We start from the raw sequence: 1,162 nt of genomic DNA, 5'->3' as shown, positions 1-1,162 counted from the left end.
TGTTGTTCTCAATTTCCATGGTATGTTAAAGTTATCACATTTTAAAAAGTCCCATAATCGGACCCCAATGCTCCCTGCTAATTTAAAAAGTACACATAATGGCTTTGAGACAGAAATAAGTTGTTTTGTCTCTTCATCCTCTTTCAGTTGCATCTTCATTTTTGGGTGAACTTCATTTTAGTTTTAATCCTGAAAGAGGCCCAGAACAATCAGACAAGATTAGTAGCTGCTGCTGTCACCGGAGCAATGCTGTAGACAAACAAATGAAGAAAGGATCTGACATGAAGTTAACTGTAACAAAACATCTCTCAAGCATGGCTGATATGAGAGGTTATCATGTGAGCGGTGATGTTACACTGTTCTAACAGGATGATACTGGACAGACCTGCTACAAGAGGCCGCTGCCAGACTCCGAACTCTGAACTCTTTATTTCAATGGATATAACTATAAATATGGCATTAACTGTTTAGGAATTACAGCCCTTTTACACAGTGCCCCACATTTTCAGAGATTCAGAAGTAATTTGACAAACTAACATAATAGTGAATATAATGATCATTTTTAATACTTGGAGGTAAACTCATTGGCAGTCAATGATTGCCTGAAGTCTTAAATCCATATTCATCACCAAATGCTGAGTTTCCTCCCTTGAGATGCGTTGCCAGGCCTTTACTGCAGCCTCCTTCAGGTGCTGCTTGTTTGTGGGTCTTTTTGTCTTCAGTTTTATCTGATAAATGAAAAGCATGCTCACTTGGGTTGACATCAGATGACTGACTTGGCCATTGAAGAATATTCCATTTCTTTGCTTTGAGAAACTCTTCTCAGTTTGTTTTGGGTCATCGTCCATCTGTACTGAGCCGTCCAATCAGTTTTGCCACATTTGGCTGAGTATAGTATAGTGTAGTATAGCCCTAAACACCTCAAAACCCATCCTGCTACTTCTATCAGCTCTTGACCTCAGTATTCATGTTATGAAGGTTTTTTTCTACTTTGCATGTCCTCCGTGGTCTTCTGGGCCTTTTGGGGCTGGTGAGTTTGCCATTTTACACCTTATTTTTCAGAATGTAACAAACTGTTGATTTGGTCAATCCTAATGTTTCTGCTACTTGTCAGATAGGTTTATGTAGTTTATCAGACTTTTAATGGCCTCCTTCACTTGCA

Source organism: Cyclopterus lumpus, chromosome 12 (assembly GCF_009769545.1).
Source record: "Cyclopterus lumpus isolate fCycLum1 chromosome 12, fCycLum1.pri, whole genome shotgun sequence".
In the NCBI taxonomy this organism is placed as follows: domain Eukaryota; kingdom Metazoa; phylum Chordata; class Actinopteri; order Perciformes; family Cyclopteridae; genus Cyclopterus; species Cyclopterus lumpus.
The sequence above is the reverse complement of the archived record's forward strand: the minus strand, read 5'-3'. Positions refer to the sequence as shown.